The 14,598-nt window shown below is 37.4% G+C and overlaps 1 protein-coding gene across 1 annotated transcript in view; it reads right to left on the reverse strand.

The window, feature by feature from the left end:
- The window catches only part of LOC100011605 (guanine nucleotide-binding protein G(q) subunit alpha), a 427,482-nt gene that overhangs the window by 22,512 nt on the left and 390,372 nt on the right, over positions 1-14,598 (reverse strand). The window lies entirely within an intron of this gene.

Consider the following 14,598-nt stretch of genomic DNA (forward strand, 5'->3'; position numbering starts at 1 on the left):
TATAAAATATATATCCAACAGATATTTATATGTATATATAGCTTTCCCCCAATTATTCAACAAACCTGTATTAAATGCCTATTATGAAGAAAAGGAAAAATATAGTCTCTACCCTAAAATAGTTTGCATCCTAATGAGAAAGAAAAAATGTTATTTAAATTAATATTCCATGTACACAGTCCAGAATATGTCATCTTTTACAAAACAAATTCTTTCTCATGATATAGTAGAAAAATTAAACAACACTTCTGCTTAAAGTCTATGTAAATTATTTTGCTTAGTCTATGTAAATCAACTCCATACAGGAATCAACACCCTGTTTATTTGTACATATGTATATAAATTATATCTTTCGTGTTCCTATTTTTCAGTTCATTCTCTGAAGGTAATATTCACAATTTATTCTTCAAGTATTAAATCAGCTGTGGATGATATTCACTTGGTTCTATTCATTTCACTGTTAATTATCCCATGTAATTCTTTACAAATTAAAAAAAAAATTAGCCTATTCATCATTTCTTATGGTGCAGTAGTGTTCCATCACAAGTATATACCACAATTTACTTAGCCATTCCCCAACTTATGGGCATCTCCTCAATTTCTAGTTCTCAAGCAACCACAAAGAGAGCTGCTGTAAATATTTTGGGACATACGGGTTCCTTTCCTTTTTTCCTGATTTCCTTAGGAAATAGACCCATTTCTAGGACTAAGGAAATGCATAGTTTTATTGCTCTCCAAAATGGTTGATAAGTTTATAGCTCCACCAACAGTGTATTCGTGTCTTCATATATATGTATGTGTATAATCTTTTCTTATTTTAATATAATACATGAGACATAGTTGAAAAAGCATAAAAATTAGGGAGTCAGAAGCATGGGTACAAATCTTAGCTTGGCCATTAACTGTGCAACACTGAAGTTCCTTCACTTCTCTGTCCTTTAATTTCTTCTGGAAAATAAAGATTGGTGTAAATCACATCAAAGGTCGATTCCAATTCAAAATCTAGGATTCTTATATTTATCCTATTTTTCAGAGCACTCTCTTTGGTTTTCATATAGAATTGTTGGAAGAGATGCAAATATTAATTACTTGTGGTTCAAAAATCAAAATTTGTGGATCTCCAAAGTCAGCATTTATTCTAACTCTTTTCAGAAATGTGCATGAATGGAATCTTTCAAATCTTACAGCTTGGACTTCAAAATGATTGATCTTGTTGCTAATTAATACTAAGGAGAAGTCAAATAATTTTCATTCTTAAATTTTGTACTTTGAGCCTCTTTTCTTCTTCCCCCACAGCGTTGCCAATTATCTCTCAGAGTCAAACATTCCCTGGTATTATTTTTTCCAAATCCCATACTTAGTAATGGTACGTAGTGCACAGATTATTGGCCATGGAGTTAAAGGATGTGAGTTCAAATAATACTTCTGATTTTTATTAACTGTTTAACCATGGGGGAGTCACCTACTCTCCCCAGGTCTCAATTTCCTTAACTGTAAAGTGAGCGGGTTGGATTAGTCTCTGAGGTTTCTTCAAGTCCTAGCTAAAATGCTACCTTCTACAAGAAATCTTTCCTGATCACTCTTAATTCTAGTGCTTTCCCTTTGTTGATTATTTCCATTATATGCAGTCTATAGCTTATTTGGACACAGTTTTTTAAACAGTGTCTTCCCCATTGGTTTGTGAGTTTCTCAAGAGCAGGAATTGTCCTTTACTCTTCTCTGTATCCCTAGCACTTAGCAGCATAGTGCCTGGCACACAGTACATGCTTAGTAAATGTTGACTGACTACAACTATGATGTCAACATTACAAAAGAGGCTTCTGATCAGGTCTTGAATTAAGGGTATCTTTGTATTTCATTAAATAACTTTTTTTAAAAACATTCCTATAAAATTAATTGAATGAAAGAATTATCCACATGCTACCTGTATGTCTGATAGTCTTGCTAGGCTTCTTACATTGTCATCTTGTCTGTCTTACTAATGTAGAATCATCCTTCCCTAAGGACACAGTGCTATAAAGGCAAAATAGATCCGTTTGCATAACCTTCCGGTCCTTGTTCCAAGAAACCTCCAGGAAATTAGGCTCAGCAAACATGATTATTAGGTGCTTAACATGTTTTCCTTTTTGTTCTGTAAATTGTGCCAATGAAGATGAAGTCAAAACAGCACACTTGGCTGTCAGCCTTCATGCTTCAAGTAGATTGTTCATAAAATCTTTCTTTCATTATCTTTTTGCTTATAATTTTTTTAAACAACTAAATACCTGTGGGACACACAAAATGTTCCATTTAAAATACACTTTATATATAAGAATGTATTTCATTGGTATATAGACCCAATTCTTTGAATAAACCTTTTTAGATGTATATAAATGGCATTAATGATGCTCATCAATGCTATATGCCCTATACACCTAAAACAGTAAAGCTGGTCTATAAAAACCACACCTCTGTCTGCTCAAACCCACATCCATATACCTGGTGATTAGAGCACCACAAAGGACAAACATTTACAACTTTAGAGTTAGTTACTGGGAAGTGAGTGCTTTGCTTGAGAGTAAAAAAAAAAGGCTTAAATTTTAGGCTGTATCCAGGGCAAAATTCTTAATAACAGATCTTAAGACATAGAGATCCATGAAAGACTCCTCATACCCTTAAAGAAGGTAAAAATTATACGTGTTTTTCTTAAAAGAACACTACCATATGATGGAGGAGCTGGGATACAAACTAACATCCATATAGCTAAAGTCTAATGATGGAAAATCCTACTATTTTAATGAATAAAGAATCAAATTTCATGATAGTTTTCTCTGTCCAGTAAAAAGGCTGTATTTTCTTGTCTTTCCTCCCAAATATGTATAAACAGATGTTCCCTCTGACCTAGAATCATACTAGCAATTCTGGAATCTAGGAATCTGGAATCTAAATGCTAAAAAAAAACAAACTTCTGGAATAAACCACAACAGGTACCCTCATATGAACTTTTGAAGTATGATGTTTAGGCTCTTCTTTGATTACAACTTTTAGGAAGTTTAATAATTCTTAAATTTCTCTCTCAATCTATTTTCCTTTTTTAAGTGATATTTCCCATTTCTTTTCATTTTTTACTTTCTTTTTTGCATTGTTTCTTGATATCTCATGAAATAAACTTCCACTTGCCCAATTCTTATTTTTAAGATATTAGTTTCTTTAGTGAGCTTTTTTACCTCTTCTTCCATTTAGCCAACTGTTTTAGTGTTATTTTCTTTACTATTTTTTGTCTCTTTTATCAAGATGTGTCTTTTCATAATTTTCTTCCTTTGCTCTCATTTATTTACCTAATTTTCCCTCTACTACTACTACTATTTGATTTTGAAAATCATTTTTAGCTCTTCCAGGAATTAATTTTTCTTTGCAGTTTTGCTTGTAACTCTTTTTGACTTCATTGTTTTTTGAGTCTGGCTTAATCTTCCCTGTTATTACAATAGTTTCCTGTGTTCAGGATTTTTTTTTTGCTCATTTTTCTATACTACTTTAAAATTTTACATATTGTGTTAAAAGTGGGCTGTGTTCCTGGGGTGTGTGTGTGTGTGTGTGTGTGTGTGTGTGTGTGTGTGTGTGTGCGCGTGTGCTCATGTAACTGTCACAATCTTTATGTTTTTTTGCCCTGCTGTTTTCAGAGCTAGTTTTAAGGGTTTGGAAATTTTCAGTGATTAGAGGGGTGGTCACTGTTCTCCTTTTCCATATTATGGTTCTTACCAAAGAGGAGCTCCGTATCACTTGGGATTGTGATGGATACTATTCTTTAGTCAGGGTCCCTGATTTCTTATGTTCAAAAGCTATCCTGTTCCACAGGGTTGTCACTCCCTCTTTTTTTCCTAAACTTTTACCTTCTGTCTTAGGATTGATTCTAAGACAGAAGCAAGGCAAGGGCTAGGCAACTAGGGTTAAGTAACTTGCCCAGGGTGGCACAGCTAGGAAGTATCTGAACCCAGGACCTCCCATCTGAGTCATTTAGCTGTCCCAACACCTCGTTTAAAACACACAAAATAAATTCATCTTTCTAAAATGTACTCATCATATCTTGTTCATGGGTTCTGTATTGTCTAGGGGATACAGTCCAAATCACTATGCTTGGCATTCAAAGTCTTACCCAAGATGCCCCCAAATCTACCTTTATATCCTAATCTCCAACTACTTCCCTACACAAACCCTTTGACCTACTCACACACTTGACATCCTGTAGTCTCAGTTTCCTTATCTGCAAAATGTAGAGGGAGGATTAGATAACTTCTAAGGTCCCTTTCAGTTCTAAATGTATATTTCTATGACCCTGTCCCCAATTAATATATTTCTCCCTCTAAGCTGTTTATGCCTTCCTTTCTACCTTTTTGTATCCCATTCCTTGAAGCCCCCCACTTCAATTTGAGGCTCTTTTCAACAGTTCAATACAAGAAATACACATTAAGTGTCTATTTTTAATTTATTGCTAGGTAAGGGGCTACAATAACAAAATGTGAAATAGTCCTTCTCTTTAAGGAGCTTATATTCTACCCTCTATGTGAAAATATCTTTGATCAATCAATGAATCAATCATTTATTACACAACCAATTCTAGGATTAATCAATTAGGGAATTAGTTATTAAGCAACTACTAGGTTAGTGGCCATCCCAGATAATGAAAATTATCTCCTCTGAACTCTTCTGGCACTTAGTGAGAGTGTCATTCATTTGGCTCTGATTGCATATTAAAATAATGATATTGTATCATACTATTAATTCACTTAAAATAATTTGGCTGGGAGGGAGGGCATTGTGCCCCTCTTACCCCCAACAAAGCCCAGAATTGCAAAATGCCCACAAAAGGTATATAAAATATATAAAATTATAAATTCTTCTTCCAGTTTTATGTTTTCCCATGATCCCGTATTAATTATAATTTTGTCACATAATTATCTGAAAAATTTGTATTATTTCAGCTTTTTTGCATTTCTTTGTGGTGTTTTTATGCCCTAATACATGGTTGATCTTTTTATATGTACCATGTGTATATTTGTGCAAATAGAATAAATGCTTCCTTCAGAATACACTCTTTTTTCAATGTAAAAAAAAATGGCGTACTGGCTAGAAATCTTCAGTTTCTTAATAGTCTTGCATAGAATGGGCAATGTAGAAGAGCAGAATGAAATGCTACTAGTGTGGAAGACATCAGTTCACACCCTAGCTCTGGCATATAAACTGAGTGACTATAGACAGATCATTTTATCCCTGAGCCTCAGTTTCCTCATATGCAAAATTATTGATCTTTATATATGATTTCATTGGCATAGGGATCTACCAGTGGGAAAAACCCCTCGACACAATAAGCATTAGGAACTACTCTATCTACAATTTCCAGTTTCCCTTTAAGATGTTGGGAGCACTTGCTTAGGATTTCAGTCTTCCTAACCCCAAACTGGCCTTCTACAAGCTCCTCATGTACAAAGAGAGAGTGATAATACTTAACACCCTCTACTTCATAAAGCTGCTAGCAGGAAAGCACTTCATAAACCTGAAAGTACTACATAAATGGAAGTTGTTAATAATGTGTTTGCTTAGTTGAATTGACTTATTTGCCTTTGGTAACATGCCTGCTTTATTTAAAAGGCCACCAAGGAGTGTCAGGAAGTCTTCACTTTGGCAAACTATGGCTCCATAAATCCTGCATATCCTCAAAATGCAAATTGGCCACTCAAGTTAAAAACAGAAAAACAAGCACAGGATGAAATAAATGAATCATTGAGTGGCTGTCCCTAGGATTCATCAGTTTCTCTCAGGAAGGCTGGAGAATCTGCTCTCTTTCACGGTCCCCAGCTTTTATTATCTGTCGTGCCAGGTTCTTAAACACTTGTTGAATGGCAGCTCTCAGATTCTTCCAGTAAGAGAGCTAGCTCCTTTGAACCAGAGAGAACCAAGTACTTATGGACAGGCTTTGGAGACTACACAAGCACTCTCCAGTTTTCGCCAGTAAGAGACGAAAAAAGATGAAGTGGATGGTGGGCTTGGCTTGGGCATTCCACAAACTGCATCTCCATCCAGAGGCAGAAAATGCTTCCAAACACGTCCAGTGCTCTGGAATTTTCAAAGCCTTTGCCTAGATTACCTCCTCACAACCCTCCCTCTAGTCCCTGTGACCCACCCGTGACTGGTCCTAGCGGGCTCTGATTGCACTTTCCTAAGGATGAGCTGAGACCCAGAAGGGCTAAATGATCTGCCCATCGTCCCAGGGTTAACAAGTGTCTGAGTGCAGACGGGGATGCCTGGACTCTTGTCCAGTGCTCTATCCCAGGAGCGGGCACTTGGAGATGATGCAATATTAATAGCAGGAGACTTCACTGAACTCTGCTGAAAAGCTAGCTGAAACCATTAGTTATACTCAGACAAGCAAAGGACAGATAACAAGTCAGTGGAGAGGATTAATGAGTATGCCTGGGAAGTGCTTTGTAACAGCAAGATTGCTCAAGAGGAGAAAACATTCCCAGTGTCATTTTACAATGTTTTTGAACATGGATCTTCAGAGTTAGACAGTATGGTAACATCTACAGCCTACACAGTTCATTTTGATGCCTACCAGCTAAAATTCCTTTCTGTCTCACAAAGGGAATAATGCACACGGAAGGCACATTGTAGATTTCTTTTTAAAGTTTCTTTTGTTTTTAACATCAATCAATCAGTGTGCATTGACTGAGCACCCCAGATGTGTCTAGGTTCTGGGGATATACAGAAAAAAATAAAACACTCCCAGTTCTTAAGGAACTTAAGGTCTAAGCAGGATCAGGATTATTTCCGAATATGTCCCTTCCCCCTTCTCTACCCAGAGAGCCAGTTTTTGTAACAAAGGTCAGAAGAACAAAGGAAAAAGCAAATCATCAAAACTAAGCAGCATGTTAGCCAAGTCTGACAGTAGCAGTGTTCCAAACCCAGAATGCCCTATTTCTGCAAAGAAGGGAGAGATGGGAATTTTCTCATCTCAGAAGGTGCATTTTTATTGGCAATTTTCATCTCTTTAGATGAGTGAGCTAAAGAACTCGAACATATCCATGGGGGTAAAGGAAACCTGATTGGGTTCATTTAATAGGACTCCATTTTAGACATCCCTCTTCACTTTTTTAATTGTTATGGTAAGATTTGCATGTTTCCTAGCGCAACCTAATTAAAGTCTAACCTACTCTTTAAAAACCTTATTTTTAAAAAGATCAAGGCTGGCTGACCCTGCCTTTGTGTTTAATGATGTATAACTAAGGCAAATCCTATTCAAAATGTATTATCATTTGCAGCTTACCAAGACCTCAAACCATCTGGAAATCTAAGTCACTGACAAGAATTCTGGGCTTAGCCTATGTGTTTTAAAGAGTTATTTTATTTTAAAATGATTCCTGGGTAAATAAATACAACAGTCTCAGTGCCAAATAATTCTAAAGCCTTAGGGGGAAACATTTGCAAGCATGGCCATTTGTATGTTTTTTGCCTCCTTGATTATTCAGGATAAAACTGTTTGTTTGACTTTGTATCCTCCTCAGGACCACATCATTATGTGTCCTATCTGCTGCAAACACTACAATAATGCAAAACATATTTTGTGCCAAGTTCCTGTTGCTCAGGGAGAGAGAAGGGAAAAGGGGGGGGGGGGGGAAGAATGGACATAAATCTGTTATCTGAGAATACTCTGCAGAACTTTTTCTTTTGGCAAGTATAGAGTGTTGATTTCAAAAGTCCTATGAAGGTTAGCTTCTGAGGTGCTGTCCTGATCTGCTCTCTGCTTTACATTCTTTGCCTAGCTGTAAAATGCAGCATCCGAGTTATATTGAGTTAGAAGGGGCTTTCGAGGCCATCGGGTCCGCTACCCTCTTTTTCCAGGTGCAAAAAACAGTTTTTCAAAGAGGTTAAGTATTTAAGGTCACACAATAAATAAAGACCAAACACTAACACAGTTCTACTGACTAACACAGGTCCAAGAGTCTTTTTATTCTCCCATGCTGGCTCTTAATAGCCAGTTTTCTATCAATTTCTTTGGGTCTGTGTTCCAGAGGCTACATATTTTTTATAACACAAAACTAGAAAAGTATGTGGGTTTCTGATGATTCCATTCATTTGGTGAATATTTTTCCAAATATTGCTTTCTCTCACCTTAATATTGTCTATCCATCTAACCATCTGTCCATCTAACTCAATATTAAATTTCCATTATCCTCAAAAATCTTGTTAAATGTTGAGGGAAATTGAAAAAAAAGAGCACTTAGTTCATGTGTTCAAAGAACTGAAATTCTAAATAAAGACAGAAAAAGAATTATAACTAGGGTCGTTAGGTAGCTTTATGGATAGAGAGTCAGGTCTAGAGATGGGAGACTTTTGGTTCAAATCTGGCCTCAGACGCTTCCTAGCTGTGTGACCTTGGGCAAGTCACTTAACTCCAGTTGCCCAGCCCTAACAGCTCTTCTGCCTTGGAATTGATATCTATTCCAAAAGAGAAGATGAGGTGTTTTTTTTTAAAGGCACATAAAAATAATATAAATATATAAGATAAGCGCAAAGTACTATGAATTCAAATAAGGGAGAGATCACTATCGGCTTAGAGATCAGAGATTTTATGGAAGAATATCATTTGTGCTAGGTCTTGTGCTAGGTTTAGGATTTCGGAAGATAGATTGGGTAGGTAGAGAACTTTCCAGATGAGAGCATGAACACCTCTGCAGAGTAATCAAAGTACAGAGCATGTTCAGGGGATGAGAAATGATTTAGTTTGGTTGGAGTGTGTAGTATATGAAGGGACCAGTAAAATAAGGCTGGCTAAGGTAGACTGGAGTTAGACCGCACAATTTAAATGTCAGACAGAGGAGTTTGGACTTGATTCAGTAGGCGATGGGGAGCCACTGAAGGTTTTTCAAGCACTGGAGTGAAATGATTAGAGTTGCACATTAGAAAGAGAAATTTTGGCAGCCTGTACAGAATGGATTATAGTAGAAGAAAGTGGAAGGCAGGAAGATGAATTAAAGAGCTACTGCAATAGTCCAGGGGAGAGATAATGAGAACCTGTACCAGGATGGAAGCAGTGGGAATGAATGAATGAATGAATGAATGAATGAATGAATGAATGAATCAAAGAGATAGAATTGTCAGGATTTGGCAACTGATTAGCTATGAGGGGTAGGATGAGGAAGAGGAAGAGTTGAAAGAGGATGCAGAGAATGAGTAACTTGGAAAGATAATGGTCCATGTATAGAAACAGGAGAGTTGGGAAGAAGATCAGATTTTGGAGCAAAAAATAAGTTTGGTTTTAGACATAGTTTCACAGAGTTAGAAGGACTTCAGAGACCATCTAGTCTAAGTTTCCTTTTACATCTGAGGAAAATGAGGACCAGGGGAATTAAGAGACTTGCCCAAGGTCACACAGGGAGTATCAGAGGTGAGATTAAACCCTAGTCAGTGTTTTTCTCACATTAAGACCCCGTGTAATATAGGGATAAGGGGTTGTACCTGTGATTTCACTGGAAAAGTGAACTCCCAGGTAAAAAAATATTCCAGAGTAATATGGCCTAGTGCCTTCTCTGCAACTTATTGTCTTGGAGAAATTCCTAGAGCACTAAAAAGTAATATATAGGTGGGATCCAGGAGCTCAAGATAGAGATGGGATTAGACACAAAGAAAGAGTTGAAGCTTTTTTGAAGAAATTCGGTGAAGAAAGAAAAGAGGGCCATGAACAGAACTTTAGGGAATGCTTATGTTAAGGGAGCAGAAGCTGGAAGGAGAATCACTGATGGACTCTGGATCTAAAGCTGTCACTTCTCCTTCCCCTTGACATTAACCCCAACATACATATGTGTGCATGCACATAGACATACAGACACACAGAATATATTAATGGAGTGAATGGATTATTGGTATTCAACTTCACTTCCTAAATTCTTATTCTATTATTCAGACTGCTCAATAAATGTAACAATGACAGCAATACCAAGCCCAATGGGATGTAGGCTGAATACTGTCATCTCAAAGCTTTTCTTACTTGGGAGTCAGTAATCATTAAAGATCAAACTTGGCAAGCACTTTTGGCATAGAGATGACTCCAGGAGGTTTAAATATTATAATTTCAGCATATAAATACATGTACAGCTCTTACACTGGATGTTGATTGAAGAAATAAAATAGAACTCATTTGATTTACACTTTCATGCCAGGGTTTGTGAAGGTGGGAAGGTTATTAGTCTTCTCCCAACTCATGATTGAAGGAAGTAGTTTGAAAGTTTTTAACTAGGCTGTTCTATTAGGAAAGGGGGATATAAAGGAAGAGAGAATGTGGTAAGGAGAAGGGAAAGCTGAGGGGGAAGATAAAAGGAAGACTGTCAGTGAGGCAGTGAGTGGGGACATGGATAGAGCAACTGGGACTTGGTGTTAGAATACCTAAGTTAAAATCCAGTTACAGACATTTTCTAGCCAAGAGTCATTTAATTGTCTGCCTTAGTTTCTTCATATGACAAATGGGGATAATAACCCTTCTCTCAGGGTTGTTGTGAATTACAAATGTTGTAATATTTGTAAAGTGCTTGGCACATAGTAGGCACTTAATAAATGCTTATTTCCTCCCTCCCTTCCTCCCAAAGGAAGGAGAAAACTATATGCCAAGAGACTATGTGTTGAGATTCTCTTTAGATGCTCATAGAAATTCATTATTTTTCTGGTGCCTTAATTTAACCAAGTTAACAGGGAACCACTTATTTTCAAAAGTGGTTCTATTGGGGCAATTATATGGCTTAGTTGATTGAAAGCCAGCTAAGCCACATCAAAATGTATTTAATTTAATTATGAAGGCAAGTTACTATAAATGGTTAAATTAAGAGGGATCATTCTTGGCACCTATTTCTAAGATGGCTTTTTATTCCTCACAAATGATTCTCAAGGTAGATAGTACCAGTCTCAATTGCTACCCCCATAATACACCAGGAGTAGCATAAAAAATCACTCAAGAGAGGAATATGTTAGAAAACAGTTCAGATCAGCAGCACTGGGTGAATTGGGTCTCCAAAGCAACTCAGCCAGAGTACAGAGCACTAGTCATTCTGAGCCAAGCATCCCAAGCTGATTTCTTCTCCTCTGGCCCCACGCCTCTTGGTTGCAGTCTGTTCTGGCCATCTGCCTCTACCATTCAAGTTGGGGTATGGCTTTTGTCTGCTCCATGCAGCACTTCAGGCTCAGGAACAATGGGCATCTCTCCTCGCCACTGCCCTATTTTTGTCCTTTCTTCCCTTTAACTCCTGTTCCAGTTTTCTTTATCATTTTTCTTCCAGCTCAGGGAATACCTGTCATGTAGGGTCTACTGTATGCTATCCATATAAACTCACCACTTTTGCATTTTGTTTCATTTCAGCCACCCAATTTGAACCTCTTAATCAGAATAAATATAGCTCTCCTTTCACATCAGGACCACGGTCATCATTTTCCACATAACCAGATTCCATGTGATGAATCCTTCACATCAATCTTTCAAATGCCTTCACCATTTTTATTCTGGTGTTTCTCTGAACTCCTGCTGACAAGATATGCAGTCTTTCCAAGAGAGAGCTACAAGAATCTTGGGAGAAAGGGATCATCGCCTCCTTGCTCTATGATGTGATGTCTCATGGCCTTTCATTTTTTTATTGCTGTATCACATTACAAACTCACATCTAATTTTCTGTCAACTATTGCCCCAAGGTTGCTTTCATCATAGCTGCCTTCTCTTCCACAGAATATTTATGGGCCAGATAACATCCCTGTGCTGATACAGTTTGTATTTCTTCCAACCTAAATATTGTGTTGATGGATATTCCTTATTTAAAAAAAAAAAACTCTTTGAGGCAACTATTTCTCCCATTGGTACACATGGGAAGAAGTTTTGTTGGGATGTATGAGTGCCCATGATCTCTCTAGTGAGTTTGAATCAGAAGAGGGTGGTGGTGGGGAGAGCAGATGCAGCCTGTGACCCCACTCATGTAGCCACTAATAAAAGGTTAAGGCAGACAACAAGTCAGTTTCCCTGTCAATTTTTTCCTCCTGATCCAGTTTTGACTTGCTGGTCTGAATCTATATTGTTGGAACCAGTTTCCTACTTTATCTTCAACACCTGGGATTTTCATGCTCTGCATAAATGGTCATACATGATACTTGATCTGGCCTTTAGGTTTAGGTCTTCTTGGATCCTGATGCAGGTTACTGGTTTGTAAGGATTTATTAAGCATTGCTATATGCTAGGTACTAAGGACCTGGGATTCAAAGATAGGCAAAAAAAACCCAACAACCCTTCCCATAGGGAAATTTCATTCTGATGGAAGAAACATGTAAATACTCGGTACATAAAATATATATACAGAGTAGATAGAGGTAATCTGGGATGGGAAAGCATTAGTGGCTGAGAATATGGGGTCAGAGCAATAAAGATCTACCAAAGATGGAATTTAAGTTTTGAAGGAAAGGAGGGAAACTAAGAGACAGGTGAGAAGGATGAGAATTTTGCACACACAGAAGGCAACTTTGAAAAGCATATATTGCAAATGAGGAAGAGCAAGGCCAGTAAGTAAGTCTTGTAGACTGTGTCAAGGTAGAGAAGATGGAAAAGATTGGAAAGGTGGGAAGAGGCAAGCTTTTGATGACCTTGACATACCAGAAGACTTTTTCTTTAATCCTGGAGGTAACAAGGAGGCACTAGAATTTCTTGGGTAGAGGGACAAACCTACATTTTTGGAAAATCATTTTGGCAGCTGAATGGCGATTAGACTGGAGGAAAGAGTGACTTGAGGCAGGACAGGGAGACCAATCTGAACTCTTTCAATTGTTTAGGCAGGAGGTGATTAAATTCTCAACTATGCTGGTGGCTGTTTGAGTGAAGAGAAAAGAACTCTGGGAGAGATATAAAAGAAAAAATGACAAGATTCAGAATCCATTTTTTGCTCTTGAAGAAGACCCCAGAGGAATGCTTACCCTCATCAAGATTGCATCATTACCTTACCCTAGATAGGATAGGACAATAAGTCAGCTAGTTTACCCCTAGAAGTTATTATTTTCTCAAAACTCATCTTTTCATTTCCTCCTAAATTAAAAAAAAAACTCCAAACCCAAAGGTTCAGCAGAGAAAAAAGAAAGGGAACACAATTGTCTTATATTTCTAGGCAGTTTTCATAAGGGGATGCTAGGTGGTGCTATGGATAGAACACTGGGCTTGGAATCAGGAAGATTCATCTTCATGAGTTCAAATCTAACTTCAGGTACTTATTATCTGGGTAATCCTGGACAAATCACTTAATTCTGTTTGCCCCAGTTCCTCATTTGTAAAATGAACTGGAGAAGGAAATGGTAAGCTTCTCCAATATTTTTGCCAAGAAAACCCCAAATGGGGTCATGAAGAGCCAGACATGAAACAAACATCAAAACAACTAGACACAGTTTTCACGAAAAGACAGAATAGCTTTTTTTCTAAATGAGTATTGTTTGAAATGGTCTCAGCTAGGGTGAAAAGGAAAGGGGTGTCACTATTAAATGATGCTTAGTAAATAGTCTCATAATGGATAAAGGGAATGAAAAACAGAGGGTCCCAATTAGTATAAATAATGAATCCCATCAAGTGGCCATATTATTTGAATTTTCATTGAATATTTCCATTGGGTTGCAACCAATTACTTTATTTTACATATAATTACAGCTTTGATTAGTGTGAAATCAAATAATGCAAATACTTGGCAGGATTCATTATTCAAACTAATCAGGACCTAGCTATTACAGAGATTGAAAGGATTTGGCAACTGATTAGATGTGGGAGGTGAAGTTAAGGATAGACTGAAAGATGACTCAAAAGTTGAATGACTTACAAGGATGTTGCTTCTATTCATAGAAATGAGGAAGTCGAGCAGGTTTTGGGGAGGAAAACCTACATTGTTCTAAGTTCCATTAGAGCACAGAAAACAATTAAGGCTACGAATTATGACTAATTCTATAGTGGAAGAATATCAAAGGACCCTGAGAAATAGTCTGAAAATGTATGTTGATCCAAGGCAATTTTGACTGAATTTGTATCCTTTGACATCTGACCGAAGGGCACAAAACCAAGCTGTTTGCTTATAAAGCTAGGTTCCTCAGTAATACTGCATTAGCAGATTACTGCTGGGTTAAGCCATTAATAGACAGAAATACTCTCAAAAGAGCCAATGGAGAGGGATTTACAGGTTAGGCAGGCATCCAGTAGTAGTCTTTTCAATCCTTTGGCTCAGTTCCTTTTTCATTATAAGGGGGGGAAATACCAAGAGGTCCCATCGGAGGGCTCCAAAGATAACAAGTGACTAAAACATATCTTGAACTAAACTTTATGTTGTTTTATAATTTAAAAAGTGAATTAGCCATATTTCAACCACCAGAAGACATTCCTAGTTACCAGGTTCCTTTAAACACTGAAAACCCAGATGTTGGGAATTCGATGTTTAACCCAGGAGGTGGGCACTCCATTCAACATCAGGGAGTACTCAGGGATAATTCCAATTTCTCTTGTTCTCAGAATGCTATAACATGTATCCTCCAGTTCTGTCCTTTAGTGGGTGGAAGATGCTTGCTTACTCATTC

This window comes from Monodelphis domestica, chromosome 7 (assembly GCF_027887165.1).
Source record: "Monodelphis domestica isolate mMonDom1 chromosome 7, mMonDom1.pri, whole genome shotgun sequence".
NCBI classification, from domain to species: Eukaryota; Metazoa; Chordata; class Mammalia; order Didelphimorphia; family Didelphidae; genus Monodelphis; species Monodelphis domestica.